The sequence below is a fragment of the Thamnophis sirtalis genome, unplaced genomic scaffold (assembly GCF_051295495.1).
Source record: "Thamnophis sirtalis isolate CommonGarterSnake01/CBP01778 unplaced genomic scaffold, rThaSir2_p1.2 scaffold_4, whole genome shotgun sequence".
Lineage (NCBI taxonomy): Eukaryota > Metazoa > Chordata > Lepidosauria > Squamata > Natricidae > Thamnophis > Thamnophis sirtalis.
Window position 1 is genome coordinate 107,575,807 of NW_028261384.1, and position 22,309 is coordinate 107,598,115.

Here is a 22,309-nt window from a genome sequence, read left to right on the forward strand (position 1 = left end):
CCCTCTGCCAGTGAAAACAGGCCTCAGGGAGGCCACAGGTCCCATTTTTGGCCTGGATGGCTTCTTGCAGCTGTTTGCCAGCTAAAATGGAGTTCAGGGGGACCACACACAGTCCTCCTGAGCTCCATTTTCAGAGGCACCGCGGGCTGGTCCTTTTCTTTTTCCAGAGCAGTCCTTGTTGGCCTGATCTAAGCACTCCATAGGCCAGATCCGGCCATTAGGCCTTGAGTTTGACACCCATGATATAAAAGAAGGAAAGAATACCTGACTTCAGAAGATTTCATAGAATATGTTTAAGCTAGTGATAAATCAATCTGAATTTTGCCCATTCTTATGCCAATATATGTGATTTTGTTATCTTCTTTTTACTTTGAATTGCTGGACTGCTTCTGATCATTTCTAATCATTTCTGAACTTCTGTTTTTTTTTTAAAATAGATATTTTCAGCAGCAAACTGGAGCAAATTATTTTGCATAGCGTGGATTGGTTTACACAGCTTCCTTGAATGTCTCCACAAATACAGAAGTTAACAGGAAAGCTTCCATGGGTGTGTTGCAAGAGTTAAAGCTGTATCTAGGTAGATAAGGAAGGAAATTAATGCATGCAAAAATGGAGACACCCTCAAAATATGGATTAGGAATGAAATTGAAAGAAATAGCAAGGGCAAGAAGAAATCAACTGCTCAAAAAGATGAATTTGCTACATTTGATCTTTTTTAACACAAAGTAAATTTTAGGCACAATAACTTTAATCCAGATTAAGATTTTGAGACAGGATAGCTTTTCATTATGTGTCTTTTCTCTTCAGCAGAAAAGGTGAATCATTTCTTTGTTCGTTTTGAAGTGGAGATATCAGAGACAGCTAAAATACAGCCAGCAGTCCATTGTATCCCCCACCTCATTGTGGAGGAAGAGGAGGTGAGGAACAGTCTGAGGGCTGTGGACCCTAGAAAGGCTGCCGGTCCTGGCAGTATCTCTGGCCAAGTGCTTAAAGACTGTGCTGATCAATTGCTTGGAGTCTTTACCAGAATCTTGCATTGGTCTTTATCCCTGTCCATTATTCCACCTTGTTTGAAGGCTCCCACCATTGTTCTGCTGCCAAAGAAGTTCCCTATCAATAACCTCAACGATTACAGACCAGTGGCACTCACTTCTATCATCATGAAGTGCTTTGAGAAATTGGTATGCTGGAACATCATTTCTGATCTTCTGCATACATTTGATAAAACAGCAGTTTGCATACAGAAGAAATAGATCTACACAGGATGTCTAAGAGGTCCATAAAGGGGGCGTGCATAAGTGCACCCATGTGCCTACTGTCCCTGTCTGACTGTCTCCATTTATTTGTACTCATTTCCTTTATTCATGTCCATGTTCTTACTTATATCTGCTATCTTGTACATGTTTGACAAACTAAGAAAATAAATAAAATAAATGCTATATTCATCACTCTTCACATTGCTCTGACTCTTTTGGAACAGCGGGAGGGGGGGCTATGTGAGGATGCTTTTTATAGATTTAAGCTCTACATTTAACACAATAATTCCCCTAGACTAGCGCCTAAACTTCTGGATCTTGAGCTAATGAGTTAAAAAGGACTAGAGAACAAGCAGGTGAAGAATAGCTATTTTTCAATTATTTCAAATGAGTTCAGTATGAAGTGAGCTAATTCCATGAGATTTCACAAACTGGATATATAAGTTTCCTGACAATATGTAAGAGTTTTGACATTACCTTGTTCCAGAATATTTTCTATAAAACTTAAACGCTGGTCTTCCATGTTGATTTTTCTTTCAAGTAGTAACCGATCCAGTTGCTACAATGAACCAAAAAACTTATCTTATAGTTCAGGATATTCTTTAAAAAACGGCTAACTGCAAGTTAACAAGCTAAGCTCTTTCATCTTAAATAGCAGCTGCTGTCTGCAATTTATTTTATTTTATTTTATTTTATTTACTTAAAACATTTATATAGCCATCCATCTTGTAACCAGCTCCGAGTGTTTTCCAAATTGATTTTAATCTGCTTTTGTTTGCCTCCTAAACAGCTGGAGATTGGGGCCAGGAGTGCATTAGGCAAACAGCTTGTGTTAATGCATTCTCTTGATAGTGTACATTGTAAACCCTTGGTCAACTATGAATGTAAACAGAAACATTAATTTCCTTTGTTGCAAATTTCTCAGAACTGGGCTGAGCATTCCAAAAGTTGGGAGTGTGGGCAGAAAGGGAAGTTGAAAAACCACTTGATTTTTCACTTAGTGACATATTACTTAATTACCACATTGCCAGTCCCAGTTTTGGTCACTAAACAGGAGTTAATTGTACCTACATTGAAGATGCATTGTTGCAGTATCAGTCAATGGGTTGGGTTCCAGCACCCATTCCGAAATATCCATAGTGATATCATGGCACTAACACTAGAACAATGACTCCCATTGTTTCCAGAGCAAAAACACCAAAAGGAGCCCCAGCTGATATATGGGTAACACTGCAAAGCTAACTTTTGGCTATAAATCTTCCAGCAGTTCGATGTCCTCAATTCAATGTCCTCCTCCCAGAAATAAACCATATTGAATTGTCATTGTCTACTTGCATTTTATTTGCATAGCCTATCCTTTGGTTATAGTGTATTTATTTTTCAATTAAACTTTAACTTTCTGAGTTACCTTTTTCTTACAGAGCTGTGGGAATTTAAGACAAAATATTCCAGATACCAGGTTTCAGAACATTCTGGTTTTAAATTTTTCATGAAACAAGGCAACTCCCTACCTTACCAGCAGCAGCCTTTTCAGAGCAATATCAGAATTCTGATTAATTTAACGAAACATTTGATGATCACTTCATGGTTCTTAGCATTGACTGGCTGGGGAGTGGAGGGTGTTGTGGGGGAAGGAATAGAATAGAATAACAGAGTTGAAAGGGACCTAGGAGGTCTTCTAGTCCAACCCTCTGCTTAGGCAGGAAATCCTACACCACTTCAGAGAAATCTTCTTAAAAACTTCCAGTGTTGGAACATTCACAATTTCTGGAGGCAAGTTGTTCCACAGATTAATTGTTCTAAATGTCAGGAATTTTCTCCTTAGTTTTAAGTTGCTTCTTTCCTTAGTTTCAACCCATTGCTTCTTGTTCAGGTGCTTTGGAGAATAATTTGACTCCCTCTTCTTTGTGGCAGTCCATGAGATATTGGAACACTACTGTCACCCTTAGTCCTTCTTTTCTTTAAACTAGACATAGCAATAGCAGTTAGACTTATATACCGCTTCATAGGGCTTTCATCCTTCTCTAAGCGGTTTACAGAGTCAGCATATTGCCCCAAACAATTCCGGTCCTCATTTTACCCACCTCGGAAGGATGGAAGGCTGAGTCAATCCTGAGCCGGTGAGATTTGAACTGCCGAACTGCCAAACTAGCAGTCAGCTGTAGTAGTCTGCAGTACTGCACTCTAACCACTGTGCCACCTGCAACCATTCTTCATACGTTTTAGCCCCCAGTCCCCGAATCATGTTTGTTGCTCTTCTCTGCACTCTTTCTAAATCTCAACATCTTTTTTCATTGCGGTCACCAAAACTGAATGCAGTATTCCAAGTGTGGCCTTACCAAGGCATTATAAAGTGGTATTAACACTTCACATGATCTTGATTCTATCCCTCTATTTATGCAGCCTAGCACTGTGTTGGCTTTTTTGGCAGCTGCTGCACATTGGTGGCTTTTATATTTATATTTATATTTAAATGATTGTCCACTATTATCTTGATTATCTTTTCCAGAATCTTCCCTGGTATTGAAGTCAGGCTGACAAGTCTGTCATTTCTTGGATCTATTTTTTCCCCTTGTTTTGAAGATGGGGACTACATCAACTCTTTTCTAGTCCTCTGGTAGTTCTCCAGAGCTCCAGGATATTTGAAAGATATAGTCCCTTTTTATTACTTCTGAGAAAGTTTACAAACCACCTTGAGTAAATCTGGGCATAACTGCTGTTGTTTAAAGAAAAATATCATGTTCCTGATTAAACATACAGATACCAGAGTCTGATGACTACTGAATCATCTTAGTGGAGTATATAAAAATGTTGCATGTTCTCCTGTGTTATAAGTGCATTGAGAGAGAAAATGGCTTCAATCACAACATTCCTTTTGTTCTGTACTTTTTGGCAATTGCTCTTTGCAGAAGGTAAGGACATATAAAAATTAGTTTGTGTTTGTTCATTCCGGCCAGGATAGCATATCAATGACATTTATATAGCTATTTTTAAGACAGTATTTATTTAGATAATTTATATAGATTTGGAAGTGTTGCATGGCTTGTTTCTTGCTTCCAAATCAGGGGAATGAAAAACTTAATACGAAGCATCTTGAATTTTGATATTGTCTTCTGTTTCCATGTTAGACTATCATCCCAATGTCTTCCCATTTATTGACAAAGGAATACCTTATTGTTCTTGCACCATGGTTGATAGCTAGAAATACCCATGGTGTGCCACAGCTCAGAACTATGATGTATCTTTACAATGGAAGTATTGTAGGATTAATGGTTTGACTATTTATATATTTCTGGGCTATATTAATTTGTACAATTAGAAGATTTAACCCTTACCACCTGCCACCATATAATGCAACTGCCCATCAATTTATACTTTATTTATATAAGACAAAAATATATATTTGGGATGACAATCCACACAATCTCCTCTTCCTGCCCCCCACCTCCCAGAGTGGGTCTTGTGTCTCAAAGCATATACTTGTCACTCAAGAATTTATGTATTACATGCTATTGTCTGTGATTTGGTTATATTTATTACAGTAGAACTTCTGGTCACAAATGCTTTTGACCATAACTAAATTGGGTTCTGACCAAAAAATTAGTCGTGATCAAACATGGGCATGGCCAATTTCTCCTTCCGTACCATTTTTTTGTAAGCACCAAATTTCCAATTAGGTTCGGGTTACGACTAAATCGGGTTGCAGTCAAAGTTATGGAATGAATTATTGTAATAACCAGAGATTCTACTGTAATTGGTTTTGAGTGTTATCATTCTTTGTAATAAATATTTTCAGCTGCAAATTGGAGCACATTCTTTTGTATTTCCTGGATTGGTTTACACAGCTTCCTTAAATGAATTCCATAAATACATTAGAAGCCAAAAGAAAAGCTGCCATGGAGTTAAAGCTGAATCTAGGTAGATAAGGAAGGAAAGTAATGTGTGCAAAAAGGGAAACATTGTAGTAAATATGAATTAGGAATTTAAATGAGAGAAGTAGCAATGGCTGGGAGTGATCAGCTATTCAAAAAGATGAATTTACTACATTTGATCTTTTTCTCCCAAAAAAGAAATTTTAGGCACGGTATCTTTAATCCAGATTAACATTCTAGGATGGGATAGTTTTTCATTATTACTAACTATAATCCAATTTTGGATTGAATGACATCCCTTGACCCACTCAGAAGTGGGTTCCTACCAGTTTGCCCCAGTTCAGCCGAATAGTAGTAACTGGGTGGCCTGGGTCACTGGAACCGGAAGCGATCCAGGCCTGCCATGTCCCCGAACTGCTTCCCTGGTTACTTGCCCTGCCCACCCGCCCCACCCAGTCACTTCTTATCTCTGGATGGCTTCCCTGCCTAAGCTGCCTTGCCTGCCTAAGCTGCCATGTGGTGCCTGCCCTGTGCCCCATCTGAGCTGCCTCCTCCTGCCCACAGGTAAGTCTCGTCCGCTCCTTCTTCCCAGAGTTTGCTGCGTGTCCCTATCCCCACCGGGCTCACAGGTTTACCTTCCCCCACCCCTTCCAGTATCCCAATGAACCTCATTTTGTTTCCCAGCAAGCTTCATGCAGGCCTGCTAGGCCCAAAATAGGGCAGGTGGGGTGGTGGGGGGCCTCCGGGCCCATTTTGGCTCCCAGGAGGCTTCAGGCAGGGCTGGTAGGCCCAAAATAGAGTATGGGGAGAGGGGTGCCTAGCAAACCTCCTTGCAGCCCCCTGGGAGCAAAAATGGGAGAAAGAAAGAAATCCTCACCATTTGGGGATCCCTAAGTGCACGGAGCATAGATCTGCAAACTTGGCAACTTGGACTTCAACTCCTAGAATTCAGCTCTGCTGGCTAGAGAATTCTGGGAGTTGAAGTCCACAAGTCTTAAAGTTGCTAAGTTTGAAGACCCCTGCTAGTTGCTATCCTTAGGCTCAGGCTAAGCTGGAGTTGCCCGAGGTCTGAATTGATACAAACACACCCTCAATGTTGAAATCTAGTGATGGTTTTCAATTTCTGCTTACTTTGATAACTCACCTTGCATTTCTAGAGACTGGGTTTCAGCCATATATTATCCAAATCTGGAAGAAGAAGGAAAAAGATTATTCAGGCTATTACCATGCAGTGAGTTGGCCTAGCATAATAAGTAAGAACTATGCCAGACAATTTTACTGGAAGGTCTTGGATAATTAGAGGGTAAAGACAGGTTTTGCTGAAGTTTGTTCTGTTTTACATACATGACCGATATCCACATGATTAAACAAAATGTGGCTTGAAGAAGGGCACTATATGAAGAAACATTGCCTCTGCAGCTTGGGGCACATTGCTTTTCCTAGCTTTTTAGCCGCATCTCCCATCGGTTGGGGACATATGTCAGCTTCAGGCAAAGGGAAAGGTAAGTGGACCAGGGCATGGTGAGGCAGGAAAAACCCAGACCTCTCTAGAGTGACATGGGGGGGGGGGAATGGAGGAGTCCCCCACACACACTGGGTATAGTCATTCCAGACACTCAATGTTTCCACATGCAAATGTGTCTAGCTGTCCAAAGCTGCATACTTCCATGGTAGCATTAGTGGGGAATTGCAGTGGTCCTTCGTTCACAGGGTACCAGTTTGACTGCAAGCACCCACATTTTGATCCAGTGACTCTGGGGCTGCAAAGATTGGACCTTTGGGCAATGACTATAGATCTTTTTGTTCATTGCCGTTGTAACTTCGTCACTGAATGACTGATTGTAAGTTGGAAATCATGGAGTTCCAATTTCAAATTTCATCTCACCCTGAAGAGCCATATAAATTATTTAAATGGATAAACATTTGAATAGTTAAGCACTATCCAGCTCATTGTACAAAGTGGTAGTTCTGCAATAAGGAAGTGCCCACTCCATTCATTCTTCCCTGAAACTCACAAACAAAAGACAAGGTCATTATTTTGAAAAGGGAAGTAAATACTAAATACAATTTCCTAAGAAATTGGCCAAGAGAGGGAAGTCGCATTTATGATCTCTGATTTAAAAGACTTATTTAATAAGAATGCAAGGTAATTTATATGTTATTTGGATGTGTTGTACAGCTTGTTTCTGGTTCAGAATCAAGGGAATGCATTACTGCTTAGCACAGAGTTTTTTTTGAAGGTGAGCATTGTCTTTGTTTTCCATTTTAATCTCGCATCCCTATGTCTTCTCATTTACTTACTGTAGAAAATCCTCTAATTCTTGCACTGAAGTTGCAAGTTGATTCGGCCATGATTCTCGTCAGAATTGGTGTGGAACAAGGATTAACCATGATACATTTAAACAATGGAAATATTGTGCCACTGAAGGTTTGACAAAGTCATGTACACGAGATAGGGCTCTTTCTGATTTTAGGAGATACAACAATAGTCTTGAAACAGTCAAATGATTCCCAATTTAGGATTATTATAGTTATTTCCATGGCTTATTGAATCAATGTGTTAGAGACTAGCACCTCATAGGATTGCCACGAGAGCCTTTGAAAAGATAGACAAAAGTTTTTATGTCTTTATAACTAGAAACATCAGAATATGCAGGTTATGGGTTTTCTCTGATAATGTATGGAAGCAAAATTCTGAAGCAGGCTACAACAGATCCTAAAGCTTGGTGCAGTGAAGGCTTCTGAACGTGCCTTGAATATGCCTTTGCCACCTTGGAAAATGTGTGGACTTCAAACCCCTCTGGGGAAATTCTGGGAAGTGAAATCCATAGTCACTAAGTGAAGAAACTTGACTTAAAAGATGAATGGCATCTTTCCCTGTGGTCCCAGGAAACTCCTCTAACCATAAAAGATGTTTTAGGGGTTTTGCTCCCCTAAATTTTTTTTGAGTAAAAAAATTACACAAAAACTGAAGTGGAGTCTAAAACCCAAGGAAATCTAAGGAAGCTTCATATGGTTTTTCCTATTTTGCTCCCTCATTTCCTTGCTGTGGCCCTGGATAGCCCCAAAATTGGGATATTAATCTTCAGCTCCTAAAAACTTACTCATAATTGGCCAAATTAAGACTTACTGATTGACTGATGGATCCCTGAGTATCTAAAAGGATTTAAAGCTCAGAACCTCTTCCATACCTTATTGCCGGTCCTATTGCTTACAAGCACCGAGGGTTCTTATTTCAGTATAACATTTTAATTCATATGGCAATTAAACAAAATGTGGCTTGAAGAAGGGCACTATATGAAGAAACATTGCCTCTGCAGCTTGGGGCACATTGCTTTTCCTAGCTTTTTAGCTGCATCTCCCATCGGTTGGGGACACATGTCAGCTTCAGGGAAAGGGAAAGGTAAGTGGACCAGGGCATGGTGAGGCAGGAAAGGCCCAGACCTCTCTAGAGTGACATGGGGGGGGGGATGGAGGAGTCCCCCCACACACTGGGTATAGTCATTCAAGACACTCAACGTTTCCACATGCAAATGTGTCTAGCTGTCCAAAGCTGCATACTTCCATGGTAGCATTAGTGGGGAATTGCAGTGGTCCTTCATTCATAGGGTACCAGTTTGACTGCAAGCACCCACATTTTGATCCAGTGACTCTGGGGCTGCAAAGATTGGACCTTTGGGCAATGACTATAGATCTTTTTGTTCATTGCCATTGTAACTTCGTCACTGAATGACTGATTGTAAGCTGGAAATCATGGAGTTCCAATTTCAAATTTCATCTCACCCTGAAGAGCCATATAAATTATTTAAATGGATGACATTTGAATAGTTAAGCACTATCCAGCTCATTGTACAAAGTGGTAGTTCTGCAATAAGGAAGTGCCCACTCCATTCATTCTTCCCTGAAACTCACAAACAAAAGACAAGGTCATTATTTTGAAAAGGGAAGTAAATACTAAATACAATCTCCTAAAATATTGGCCAAGAGGGAGAAGTCGCATTTATGATCTCTGATTTAAAAGACTTATTTAATAAGAATGCAAGGTAATTTATATGTTATTTGGATGTGTTGTACAGCTTGTTTCTGGTTCAGAATCAAGGGAATGCATTACTGTTTAGCACAGAGTTTTTTGAAGGTGAGCATTGTCTTTGTTTTCCATTTTAATCTCGCATCCCTATGTCTTCTCATTTATTTACTGTAGAAAATCCTCTAATTCTTGCACTGAAGTTACAAGCTAGATTCGGCCATGATTCTCGTCAGAATTGGTGTGGAACAAGGATTAACCATGATACATTTAAACAATGGAAATATTGTGCCACTGAAGGTTTGACAAAGTCATATACACGAGATAGGGCTCTTCCTGATTTTAGGAGATACAACAATAGTCTTGAAACAGTCAAATGATTCCCATTTTAGGGTTAATTAATTATTTTCATGGCTTATTGAATCAGTGTGTTAGAGACTAGCATGTCATAGGATTGCCATGAGAGCCTTTGAAAAGATAGACAAAAGTTTTTATGCCTTTATAACTAGGAACATCAGAATATGCAGGTCATGGGTTTTCTCTGATAACCTAGGTCTGCAAAAAAATTTTTTTTTCAGAGCTGTTTTGGTTATTCCATGTAATCTTTATGTTTTTTGGTCTGCTGAATCTGAAAATGACCATCCAATGACCTCCAGGTCATAGGACATCACGTTTCCTGACAATTTAGATAACTATGTTAAATAAGACAATGCCTCAAAATAAATGGAAATAAACATAAAATTAAAGTTTTATTACAATATTTTCATGAAAATCCTTTTAGGTTGGAAATCAGGTAATTCCAAGTTCAAATTTCATCTCACCCTGAAGAGCCATATAAATTATTTAAATAGATAAACATTTGAATAGTTAAACATTATCCATTTCATTTTACAAGGTGATAATTCTGCAATAAGGAAGTGCCCACCCCATTCATTCTCCTCTCAAACTCACAAACAAAAGACAAGGTCATTATTTTGAAAAGGAAATAAATAGTACAGCTTTCTTAAGAAATTGGCCAAGAAGGAAAGTTCACGTTTATGCAGATCCTGTAAATACTCTGAACCAATATACCCTTTCTTGTAGTTGACTGTGAAATTGGCAAGAAGCCCTCAGCTATACGTTTGTCATCATCTCCTCTTTTTGTTTTCATTATTACTTTTCAACATCTTTCCTTTACATTTCCAATGCTCCTAATATTTTATGGCATATAGCTGCATGGAATGAACAATTACTTCTTTTCCACAGCTGCATTTCAACTGGCTATGTGGCTGATTTAGAAACCAGGAGACCATAAGTTCTAGTCCTCCCTTAGATATGAAAGTCAAGTAGGAGTCTTTGGACCAGTTATTCTCTTCCAGCCACATTGACTCCACAGTGTTGCTATTATGGAGAAAACAGGATATGGGAGAACTAGGTATGTAGGCCATGCTGAATTCCACAACATCAAAATGGATATACTCAATTTCCTTGACAACAATATATCATAAACCCTTGAATGTCATTGCCTTTTTTTGGTGTGTATATCTGGGTATTTTATTTCACAATCCAATAGACAGTCATTTCATTTTCTGGAGGTTTCCCACCCAAACATAACCTGATCCTACTTTGCTTGCAGACAAGGTTGGCCAAGTAATTGCCACTGCTTAAATAAATAGCTCAAGGAAATTAAGTAGCAACTGTTAAAATGGTGACTCTGTTGAGTTGTGAATCAGATATCTTAGAAAGTAAACTACTGATAAACTAATAACACCACTAGAAGTTTTTTTTCATGATGCCTTTCCAGCATTTACAGTCAGCACCCTAAAATGACATACACTGGGACTTCAGTGTACATTGAATGCATTGTTTACCTTTTTTGAAAACAAGAACTGACATCAAATTAAAACTTGAAGTTATGTGACATAATATATTACTAAAAGAGTTTATATGTTTTAATGTTTTCTTTTGTGTTTACAATATGGAGGGAATTCTGGTGGACAATCTTTTGTGTTGCCCTTTAAGTAAAAAGGCTGTGTGTTTTACTCTTGCATCAATAAAGATGATAAAGGGGGGGAAATTCATTAATGCAGTTGGATTTTGCCAAACTGTGCAGCAGATTAGTTTAAAACTTTGTTCTTCAACCAGAATTTAGAGATACAGCGAACTTTCCTCCTTAGTTATTTCTATCACTTCTGCTATCTTAGCTATTAAGAAAATTAGATTTAATACTCAAACTGCGGTTGGCTTACAAGAGCCATTAAGCAGAACTCCAAGTTAATTTTCCTGAGCTGAATAACTGAAGGAAATTAAAAACTGTAAATAGCAATAGCAATTAGACTTATATACCGCTTCATAGGGCTTTCAGCCCTCTCTAAGCGGTTTACAGAGTCAGCATATTGCCCCCAACAACAATCCGGGTCCTCATTTTACCCACCTCGGAAGGATGGAAGGCTGAGTCAACCCTGAGCCAGTGAGATTTGAACAGCTGAACTGCTGAACTGCAGTCAGCTGAAGTAGCCTGCAGTGCTGCATTTAACCACTGCGCCACCTCGGCTCAATAGCCGAGTACTAGTATGTAATAGCCAAAAGTAGTATGTAAATATTCTAGCCATTATATTATTGCAGTGCTTCAATCTTTTCACAGAGATTAGGGTATTAAGCTGGAAACACCTAAAAAGGGATCTTTTCCTTTAAAGCTACTTATTCTGTATGCATTGGCCTGCATTCTAATGCTTTAATTTTGTTAAGTTTTCCAAAGTGCATGTATGTTCAGAAAGACCCATCCACAATAAACTATTGGTAGTTACATTTTTGGCGTACAGGAGAATTGTCTGTATGTCAAAGACTAGCATCTCATTGATTAGGCATGAAAGCCTTTGAAAAGACAAATGTTTTGACATAACTATAGCTACAAAATCAGAAAATGCAGGTCAGAGGTTGCTTCTGATACTTTTGGAAGTAAATTCTGAAGCAGAGTAGAAAAGATCTTAAAAGTTATTGGACATTAGTGCTGGTAAAGGCTTCTGAAGATGCCCTAAACAGCCAAGAAAACAACAAAGTCTTTCCCTGACAAGGATCCATGAAAACTACAGAATTCTTAGTGCTAGTCAGCTCTACAACTTCAATGAAGTTTCCCCAGTCTGCCAAGAAGCCCCTATCTCTTCCAATGTTCTCCATCTTTATTTGCACACTAGGCTCCCTGTCTTCTTCTGCCTCCCAAAATTTGCCCAAATTCATGTTCATTGTATCAGACATCGATCTAACTATTTCATCCTCTGCTGTAGTGGTGGGTTTCAATTTTTTTACTACCTATTCTGTGGGTTTGGTCTATTTTGTGGGTGTGGTTTGGCAGTCATGTGATTGGGTGGGTGTGGCCAATGTGGTGAAACTCATTTAACAGCACTCTTGCTTAGCAACTAAAATTTTGGGCACAATTGTGGTCATAAGTCCTTCCTTCCTTCCTTCCTTCCTTCCTTCCTTCCTTCCTTCCTTCCTTCCTTCCTTCCTTCCTTCCTTCCTTCCTTCCTTCCTTCCTTCTCTTTCTTTTTCTCTTTCTCTTTCAATCTTTCTCTTTCTCTTTCTCTTTTTTTCTCTCTCCCTATTTTAAATTAACAGAACCTTTCTAGATTTGTGTGAGTTAAACTGCTGTGCTAATTTATTAGTCTTTAGTGGTACACATCTCACAAAGTTATTAGGGCATAAGGAAATGCAGTGCTTTGGCTCAAAAATGTGCTTTAGAATAAGGAAGAAGCTGCAGATTTCCCTGGGATTCTAGGAAAATGCACATCTGAGGTTAAATAGGTGTAATGATATGCAGTCAGAAATCTGAGGCCTGCTCTGAAACACCTTTTAGCACTGCCTATCTTTACCAGGATAGTGAGCAAGCTGACACACAGAAACATCACTGGCCATGCGTTCATCAAGGACTCATGCACAAGGAAAAACACAGTATTTCCCTCAAAATACCCTGGGGGCTTTGATAACTCTTTAGGATTGTAGGACCTGAACTTTAGATTATTAAATTATTCCTTTGCCAGGAGGCTTAGCAAAACACACATCAAGTGAACCGCTAGTAAAACCAGCAGCAACCACTTCTGATGTAACCATTCAAACATATTTATTTTATTTAATTGCATAAATATATTTTTAACAACTCCTTGAGGCTCCTGCTGCTCTTCTTGTTCTCCTTGGTGAGGTTGTGCATAGTGTGTGCAGAAGAGTGAAGTGTGTGGGTCAGAGGGAGATCCACACCCTCTCCACTCATGGAGACCCGGCTTTGTAACCAAAGCATCCACAGTTATAGGATGGGAGACCACCAGGAGAGGTCAGGAGGGGGAGATAAGGAGATGGCAAAAGGGCAGCAAGGCTGTTGATGGCAAAATACTAAGACAGGACTTTCCTTTCTTCCTTCCTTCCTTCCTTCCTTCCTTCCTTCCTTCCTTCCTTCCTTCCTTCCTTCCTTCCTTCCTTCCTTCTCTTCTTTTCCATTCCCCACTCATTCCCATTTCTCCTTTCCTCCCCTTTCCTTCTTTTTCCTTCCCTGCTCTCTTCCCAGCTTTCTTTCTTTTTCTTTCTTTTTTCTCATTCCCTTTCTCCTTTCCTGCCCTTTTTGGATGCTCAAACGCAAAAGGGGAAATACTTCTCTTTTTGTTTTGTTTTACTTTTAGTTTATTTTGTTAGCCCTCTGCCAGTGAAAACAGGCCTCAGGGAGGCCACAGGTCCCATTTTTGGCCTGGATGGCTTCTTGCAGCTGTTTGCCAGCTAAAATGGAGTTCAGGGGGACCACACACAGTCCTCCTGAGCTCCATTTTCAGAGGCACCGCGGGCTGGTCCTTTTCTTTTTCCAGAGCAGTCCTTGTTGGCCTGATCTAAGCACTCCATAGGCCAGATCCGGCCATTAGGCCTTGAGTTTGACACCCATGATATAAAAGAAGGAAAGAATACCTGACTTCAGAAGATTTCATAGAATATGTTTAAGCTAGTGATAAATCAATCTGAATTTTGCCCATTCTTATGCCAATATATGTGATTTTGTTATCTTCTTTTTACTTTGAATTGCTGGACTGCTTCTGATCATTTCTAATCATTTCTGAACTTCTGTTTTTTTTTTAAAATAGATATTTTCAGCAGCAAACTGGAGCAAATTATTTTGCATAGCGTGGATTGGTTTACACAGCTTCCTTGAATGTCTCCACAAATACAGAAGTTAACAGGAAAGCTTCCATGGGTGTGTTGCAAGAGTTAAAGCTGTATCTAGGTAGATAAGGAAGGAAATTAATGCATGCAAAAATGGAGACACCCTCAAAATATGGATTAGGAATGAAATTGAAAGAAATAGCAAGGGCAAGAAGAAATCAACTGCTCAAAAAGATGAATTTGCTACATTTGATCTTTTTTAACACAAAGTAAATTTTAGGCACAATAACTTTAATCCAGATTAAGATTTTGAGACAGGATAGCTTTTCATTATGTGTCTTTTCTCTTCAGCAGAAAAGGTGAATCATTTCTTTGTTCGTTTTGAAGTGGAGATATCAGAGACAGCTAAAATACAGCCAGCAGTCCATTGTATCCCCCACCTCATTGTGGAGGAAGAGGAGGTGAGGAACAGTCTGAGGGCTGTGGACCCTAGAAAGGCTGCCGGTCCTGGCAGTATCTCTGGCCAAGTGCTTAAAGACTGTGCTGATCAATTGCTTGGAGTCTTTACCAGAATCTTGCATTGGTCTTTATCCCTGTCCATTATTCCACCTTGTTTGAAGGCTCCCACCATTGTTCTGCTGCCAAAGAAGTTCCCTATCAATAACCTCAACGATTACAGACCAGTGGCACTCACTTCTATCATCATGAAGTGCTTTGAGAAATTGGTATGCTGGAACATCATTTCTGATCTTCTGCATACATTTGATAAAACAGCAGTTTGCATACAGAAGAAATAGATCTACACAGGATGTCTAAGAGGTCCATAAAGGGGGCGTGCATAAGTGCACCCATGTGCCTACTGTCCCTGTCTGACTGTCTCCATTTATTTGTACTCATTTCCTTTATTCATGTCCATGTTCTTACTTATATCTGCTATCTTGTACATGTTTGACAAACTAAGAAAATAAATAAAATAAATGCTATATTCATCACTCTTCACATTGCTCTGACTCTTTTGGAACAGCGGGAGGGGGGGCTATGTGAGGATGCTTTTTATAGATTTAAGCTCTACATTTAACACAATAATTCCCCTAGACTAGCGCCTAAACTTCTGGATCTTGAGCTAATGAGTTAAAAAGGACTAGAGAACAAGCAGGTGAAGAATAGCTATTTTTCAATTATTTCAAATGAGTTCAGTATGAAGTGAGCTAATTCCATGAGATTTCACAAACTGGATATATAAGTTTCCTGACAATATGTAAGAGTTTTGACATTACCTTGTTCCAGAATATTTTCTATAAAACTTAAACGCTGGTCTTCCATGTTGATTTTTCTTTCAAGTAGTAACCGATCCAGTTGCTACAATGAACCAAAAAACTTATCTTATAGTTCAGGATATTCTTTAAAAAACGGCTAACTGCAAGTTAACAAGCTAAGCTCTTTCATCTTAAATAGCAGCTGCTGTCTGCAATTTATTTTATTTTATTTTATTTTATTTACTTAAAACATTTATATAGCCATCCATCTTGTAACCAGCTCCGAGTGTTTTCCAAATTGATTTTAATCTGCTTTTGTTTGCCTCCTAAACAGCTGGAGATTGGGGCCAGGAGTGCATTAGGCAAACAGCTTGTGTTAATGCATTCTCTTGATAGTGTACATTGTAAACCCTTGGTCAACTATGAATGTAAACAGAAACATTAATTTCCTTTGTTGCAAATTTCTCAGAACTGGGCTGAGCATTCCAAAAGTTGGGAGTGTGGGCAGAAAGGGAAGTTGAAAAACCACTTGATTTTTCACTTAGTGACATATTACTTAATTACCACATTGCCAGTCCCAGTTTTGGTCACTAAACAGGAGTTAATTGTACCTACATTGAAGATGCATTGTTGCAGTATCAGTCAATGGGTTGGGTTCCAGCACCCATTCCGAAATATCCATAGTGATATCATGGCACTAACACTAGAACAATGACTCCCATTGTTTCCAGAGCAAAAACACCAAAAGGAGCCCCAGCTGATATATGGGTAACACTGCAAAGCTAACTTTTGGCTATAAATCTTCCAGCAGTTCGATGTCCTCAATTCAATGTCCTCCTCCCAGAAATAAACCATATTGAATTGTCATTGTCTACTTGCATTTTATTTGCATAGCCTATCCTTTGGTTATAGTGTATTTATTTTTCAATTAAACTTTAACTTTCTGAGTTACCTTTTTCTTACAGAGCTGTGGGAATTTAAGACAAAATATTCCAGATACCAGGTTTCAGAACATTCTGGTTTTAAATTTTTCATGAAACAAGGCAACTCCCTACCTTACCAGCAGCAGCCTTTTCAGAGCAATATCAGAATTCTGATTAATTTAACGAAACATTTGATGATCACTTCATGGTTCTTAGCATTGACTGGCTGGGGAGTGGAGGGTGTTGTGGGGGAAGGAATAGAATAGAATAACAGAGTTGAAAGGGACCTAGGAGGTCTTCTAGTCCAACCCTCTGCTTAGGCAGGAAATCCTACACCACTTCAGAGAAATCTTCTTAAAAACTTCCAGTGTTGGAACATTCACAATTTCTGGAGGCAAGTTGTTCCACAGATTAATTGTTCTAAATGTCAGGAATTTTCTCCTTAGTTTTAAGTTGCTTCTTTCCTTAGTTTCAACCCATTGCTTCTTGTTCAGGTGCTTTGGAGAATAATTTGACTCCCTCTTCTTTGTGGCAGTCCATGAGATATTGGAACACTACTGTCACCCTTAGTCCTTCTTTTCTTTAAACTAGACATAGCAATAGCAGTTAGACTTATATACCGCTTCATAGGGCTTTCATCCTTCTCTAAGCGGTTTACAGAGTCAGCATATTGCCCCAAACAATTCCGGTCCTCATTTTACCCACCTCGGAAGGATGGAAGGCTGAGTCAATCCTGAGCCGGTGAGATTTGAACTGCCGAACTGCCAAACTAGCAGTCAGCTGTAGTAGTCTGCAGTACTGCACTCTAACCACTGTGCCACCTGCAACCATTCTTCATACGTTTTAGCCCCCAGTCCCCGAATCATGTTTGTTGCTCTTCTCTGCACTCTTTCTAAATCTCAACATCTTTTTTCATTGCGGTCACCAAAACTGAATGCAGTATTCCAAGTGTGGCCTTACCAAGGCATTATAAAGTGGTATTAACACTTCACATGATCTTGATTCTATCCCTCTATTTATGCAGCCTAGCACTGTGTTGGCTTTTTTGGCAGCTGCTGCACATTGGTGGCTTTTATATTTATATTTATATTTAAATGATTGTCCACTATTATCTTGATTATCTTTTCCAGAATCTTCCCTGGTATTGAAGTCAGGCTGACAAGTCTGTCATTTCTTGGATCTATTTTTTCCCCTTGTTTTGAAGATGGGGACTACATCAACTCTTTTCTAGTCCTCTGGTAGTTCTCCAGAGCTCCAGGATATTTGAAAGATATAGTCCCTTTTTATTACTTCTGAGAAAGTTTACAAACCACCTTGAGTAAATCTGGGCATAACTGCTGTTGTTTAAAGAAAAATATCATGTTCCTGATTAAACATACAGATACCAGAGTCTGATGACTACTGAATCATCTTAGTGGAGTATATAAAAATGTTGCATGTTCTCCTGTGTTATAAGTGCATTGAGAGAGAAAATGGCTTCAATCACAACATTCCTTTTGTTCTGTACTTTTTGGCAATTGCTCTTTGCAGAAGGTAAGGACATATAAAAATTAGTTTGTGTTTGTTCATTCCGGCCAGGATAGCATATCAATGACATTTATATAGCTATTTTTAAGACAGTATTTATTTAGATAATTTATATAGATTTGGAAGTGTTGCATGGCTTGTTTCTTGCTTCCAAATCAGGGGAATGAAAAACTTAATACGAAGCATCTTGAATTTTGATATTGTCTTCTGTTTCCATGTTAGACTATCATCCCAATGTCTTCCCATTTATTGACAAAGGAATACCTTATTGTTCTTGCACCATGGTTGATAGCTAGAAATACCCATGGTGTGCCACAGCTCAGAACTATGATGTATCTTTACAATGGAAGTATTGTAGGATTAATGGTTTGACTATTTATATATTTCTGGGCTATATTAATTTGTACAATTAGAAGATTTAACCCTTACCACCTGCCACCATATAATGCAACTGCCCATCAATTTATACTTTATTTATATAAGACAAAAATATATATTTGGGATGACAATCCACACAATCTCCTCTTCCTGCCCCCCACCTCCCAGAGTGGGTCTTGTGTCTCAAAGCATATACTTGTCACTCAAGAATTTATGTATTACATGCTATTGTCTGTGATTTGGTTATATTTATTACAGTAGAACTTCTGGTCACAAATGCTTTTGACCATAACTAAATTGGGTTCTGACCAAAAAATTAGTCGTGATCAAACATGGGCATGGCCAATTTCTCCTTCCGTACCATTTTTTTGTAAGCACCAAATTTCCAATTAGGTTCGGGTTACGACTAAATCGGGTTGCAGTCAAAGTTATGGAATGAATTATTGTAATAACCAGAGATTCTACTGTAATTGGTTTTGAGTGTTATCATTCTTTGTAATAAATATTTTCAGCTGCAAATTGGAGCACATTCTTTTGTATTTCCTGGATTGGTTTACACAGCTTCCTTAAATGAATTCCATAAATACATTAGAAGCCAAAAGAAAAGCTGCCATGGAGTTAAAGCTGAATCTAGGTAGATAAGGAAGGAAAGTAATGTGTGCAAAAAGGGAAACATTGTAGTAAATATGAATTAGGAATTTAAATGAGAGAAGTAGCAATGGCTGGGAGTGATCAGCTATTCAAAAAGATGAATTTACTACATTTGATCTTTTTCTCCCAAAAAAGAAATTTTAGGCACGGTATCTTTAATCCAGATTAACATTCTAGGATGGGATAGTTTTTCATTATTACTAACTATAATCCAATTTTGGATTGAATGACATCCCTTGACCCACTCAGAAGTGGGTTCCTACCAGTTTGCCCCAGTTCAGCCGAATAGTAGTAACTGGGTGGCCTGGGTCACTGGAACCGGAAGCGATCCAGGCCTGCCATGTCCCCGAACTGCTTCCCTGGTTACTTGCCCTGCCCACCCGCCCCACCCAGTCACTTCTTATCTCTGGATGGCTTCCCTGCCTAAGCTGCCTTGCCTGCCTAAGCTGCCATGTGGTGCCTGCCCTGTGCCCCATCTGAGCTGCCTCCTCCTGCCCACAGGTAAGTCTCGTCCGCTCCTTCTTCCCAGAGTTTGCTGCGTGTCCCTATCCCCACCGGGCTCACAGGTTTACCTTCCCCCACCCCTTCCAGTATCCCAATGAACCTCATTTTGTTTCCCAGCAAGCTTCATGCAGGCCTGCTAGGCCCAAAATAGGGCAGGTGGGGTGGTGGGGGGCCTCCGGGCCCATTTTGGCTCCCAGGAGGCTTCAGGCAGGGCTGGTAGGCCCAAAATAGAGTATGGGGAGAGGGGTGCCTAGCAAACCTCCTTGCAGCCCCCTGGGAGCAAAAATGGGAGAAAGAAAGAAATCCTCACCATTTGGGGATCCCTAAGTGCACGGAGCATAGATCTGCAAACTTGGCAACTTGGACTTCAACTCCTAGAATTCAGCTCTGCTGGCTAGAGAATTCTGGGAGTTGAAGTCCACAAGTCTTAAAGTTGCTAAGTTTGAAGACCCCTGCTAGTTGCTATCCTTAGGCTCAGGCTAAGCTGGAGTTGCCCGAGGTCTGAATTGATACAAACACACCCTCAATGTTGAAATCTAGTGATGGTTTTCAATTTCTGCTTACTTTGATAACTCACCTTGCATTTCTAGAGACTGGGTTTCAGCCATATATTATCCAAATCTGGAAGAAGAAGGAAAAAGATTATTCAGGCTATTACCATGCAGTGAGTTGGCCTAGCATAATAAGTAAGAACTATGCCAGACAATTTTACTGGAAGGTCTTGGATAATTAGAGGGTAAAGACAGGTTTTGCTGAAGTTTGTTCTGTTTTACATACATGACCGATATCCACATGATTAAAAGATATATTTTGCTGTCAAAGTCAGCCTCTTTTCTTTTTGTAGACTTTTAGCAAGACATTCCGCCTATTGAAAAGCAAATAACTTGTGACTATAGCATTGAAGGGGAATACAGAAAAAAAAACTTTTTTAAAAATTCAACACAGTAAATCGTGCAAAAGCAGATGAAAACAAAGGCATTAAAATATAGAGATTAGGAACAGTGAGATGGATGGTCATTGTAAGAGAACTGATGATGGGAAAATCTAAGACCAAATGAAAAGATCCATTAACTACAAAATTTGGATGCTGAAAATGATTTTCCCTTCTTGATAAGACTATATTCTAAGAATTAGTTAATTATTGGTTTCAGCTCTTCTTGATCTTCTTGGGATATAGAGCATTGTTTAATATTTACAGGATTGAGAGTAATTTCCACAAGAGTAATATATTTAATCCTCCTCAGAAGCCTAACGCTCAAACTCAAAGCAAACTCTGCATCCAGGATAGCTGCCATAGAAGTGGAGGTGCTTCCTTCCTTGAATAGCCTTTAAAAGAAGCAGAACCAGTTTCCCTGATTCATCTTTAGGCAAAATTAGCAAGATGGTGGATAAAGGGTGATCTTTTTTGCTAGATTAGTATCACTACAAATCTATTATAACCTATTACAGTAGAAATCAATTTGAGTTTAACTGTGTTAAAAAGCAGTTCTTAGAAGCTGTTTTTAGATTTTAATTCTACACGTATCAGTTCATTATAAATATAAATAGTGCTCATGTGTTCATAGCAAAAAAAGTTCCATATAAATAAGTGATGCTACCTAGAAGGGATTTATCTGGTCATTAGAAACAGAAGATTTCAGTTCAGAGAGCTGAAGAAGCTTCTTGTACAAGAAGCGAAACATCCTCAAAGAAAAAGCCCCTTTGGGACAACCATGACCCGGAAGTCTGAGAATCTCTATAGGTATTTTTCTATAATCTTATATACTAATTACAAGTTGATATTTGATTTTTTATCTTCAGGTGAGATACAATTTTTTTCTTTTTCTCTCGGAGCAGTGGAGCTGTGATCTTGGTCTGAGGGGTAGTGAGACCTTTCCCCTGTCATGGTCGGACCACTTCCTACTGAGGCTCGACTTTCAGAGACCAATCCCCCACTGTAGGGAGGAGGAACCGATTAGGTGGTTCCACCCCAGGCGTCTTATGGATCCCCAGGGTTTCCAGACGGCGCTTGGAATTATGCCTGATACTCTCACCCGCAGCTCGGTGGAGACCTTAGTCACTACTTGGAACTCGGTGGCGGCTGAGGCTCTCCACCAGATTGCGCCTTTACGGCCGATCCGCAGCAATGGATCCAGGAGGGCTCCTTGGTTTACCGAGGACCTCCGGGAGATGAAGCGCCAAAAGAGACGCCTAGAGTGCCACTGGAGGTCCAGTAAATCCGAGTCAGACCGAGCATTATTAAAAGCTTGCATCAGAGCATATCTATCGGCAATACGGACAACCAAGAACAACTATATTGCCGCTCTGATAGCGTCTGCTGAGTCTCGCCCTGCCGCCCTGTTTAGGGTGACCCACTCCCTCTTAAACACAAGGGTGGCGGATAACCCTTTACAGGGTAGAGCAGAGGAATATGTCCAGTTCCTCGCGGACAAGACTCCACGCGGACTCATGAAACTCTTGTATATAATCAGCCACTGGGTTCTTCACCTGGATAAGGGTTTTCATTCTGGAACTGGCCTTCCGCTCCATGAGTGGATCATCAAAGCGTTTCCTCAGGGTGGCCATAAACCTATTATAGTCTCTCAGTAGGGGGGAGACATTGTTATGCAGGGCAATCATCCATGCCGTTACCTTGTTCTCCCACGCCATGGTAACAACTCTTACCTTGGCTTCTTGCATGAAATTGCAGACTTGGACCAGGAAAAATCCTAGGTCTTGTAAAATGTGATGAAACTCATTTAACAGCACTCTTGCTTAGCAACCAAAATTTTGGGCACAATTGTGGTCATAAGTCCTTCCTTCC

The 22,309-nt window shown here is 39.6% G+C and overlaps 1 protein-coding gene and 1 pseudogene across 2 annotated transcripts in view; one reads left to right on the plus strand and one right to left on the minus strand.

Moving 5' to 3' along the window:
• Positions 1–22,309, minus strand: part of LOC148046047 (epididymal sperm-binding protein 1-like) — a 75,060-nt gene that overhangs the window by 47,505 nt on the left and 5,246 nt on the right. The window lies entirely within an intron of this gene.
• Positions 17,913–22,309, plus strand: part of LOC148046049 (epididymal sperm-binding protein 1-like) — a 40,457-nt pseudogene continuing 36,060 nt past the window's right edge. Inside the window, exon 1 of the transcript XR_015696467.1 lies at positions 17,913–17,979. The product of XR_015696467.1 is annotated as an epididymal sperm-binding protein 1-like (transcript). The remainder of the gene's footprint in view (positions 17,980–22,309) is intronic.